This window comes from Dipodomys spectabilis, unplaced genomic scaffold, assembly GCF_019054845.1.
Source record: "Dipodomys spectabilis isolate Male_0828 unplaced genomic scaffold, ASM1905484v1 ptg000108l, whole genome shotgun sequence".
In the NCBI taxonomy this organism is placed as follows: domain Eukaryota; kingdom Metazoa; phylum Chordata; class Mammalia; order Rodentia; family Heteromyidae; genus Dipodomys; species Dipodomys spectabilis.
The window spans coordinates 20,493,414-20,494,380 of NW_024870785.1; the positions used below are offsets into that span (position 1 = coordinate 20,493,414).

At 46.4% G+C, this 967-nt stretch overlaps 1 non-coding gene across 1 annotated transcript; it reads left to right on the forward strand.

Annotated features, from left to right (window-relative positions):
• Positions 1–575: 575 nt before the first annotated feature.
• On the forward strand, positions 576–682 carry LOC122114711. Its single transcript, XR_006148604.1, has one exon. It is a non-coding gene; the product is annotated as a U6 spliceosomal RNA (small nuclear RNA).
• Positions 683–967: the final 285 nt, after the last annotated feature.

Below are 967 nucleotides of genomic sequence, written 5' to 3' on the forward strand. Positions count from 1 at the left end.
GGTTTATTTGAGGAGCAACCATCTTCTTCCTCACCCTCCCCCAGGAAGCCTGGCCCTGCCCAAGACCCAGCTTATCTATGGGGGGGGGGGGGGAGGAGGTTCCAAGTCCATCTGGAGAGGGAGCCATGTTTTAAGAAGAAGTCACAGTGTACCACGCATCTGAGATAGGGGTTATCATCTCCCCGCCCCCTCCCCCTCTGGGCCTGAAGAGAGCTGCTGTTTACAGGAGCTGTGATGTGGGCTCAGACCCTAGCTCCTCAGCTATGTGGCCTTAGCTTCTTTTCTCTGGGTCTCAGTGTCCTCTGAAAAAATGTCCATAAAAATGGCATCTTGAGCCAGGCACTGGTAGCTCGTGCTTGTAATCCTAGTTACTCAGGAGGCTAAGATCTGAGGATAGCAATTCAAAGCCAGCCCGGGCAGGAAAGCCCATGACATTCTTATCTCCAATGAACTGTCAGAAACCCAGAGGAGATGCTGTAGCTCAAAGTAATAGACCAAAGAGTTCAGGGACAGTACGCAGATCATGAGTCCAAGCCCCACAAAAAAACACAAACAAAAAACAAAACAAAAAACAAGTGTTCGCTTCGGCAGCACATATACTAAAATTGGAACGATACAGAGAAGATTAGCACGGCCCCTGCACCAGGATGACACGCAAATTCGTGAAGCGTTCCATATTTTTAGACCACACTAAAGCTACCAGCAGGACTATGTTTATTGCAGCCTTATTTACCATAGCTAAGATATGGAACCAGCCCAGATGCCCCTCAGTAGATGAATGGATCAAGAAAATGTGGTATATATACACAATGGAATTCTATGCCTCCATCAGAAAGAATGACATTGCCCCATTTGTTAGGAAATGGAAAAACTTGGGAAAAATTATATTAAGTGAAGTAAGCCAGGCCCAAAGAAACGTAGGTCCCATGGTTTCCCTTATTTGCAATAACTAGTATATGTCTGAGTC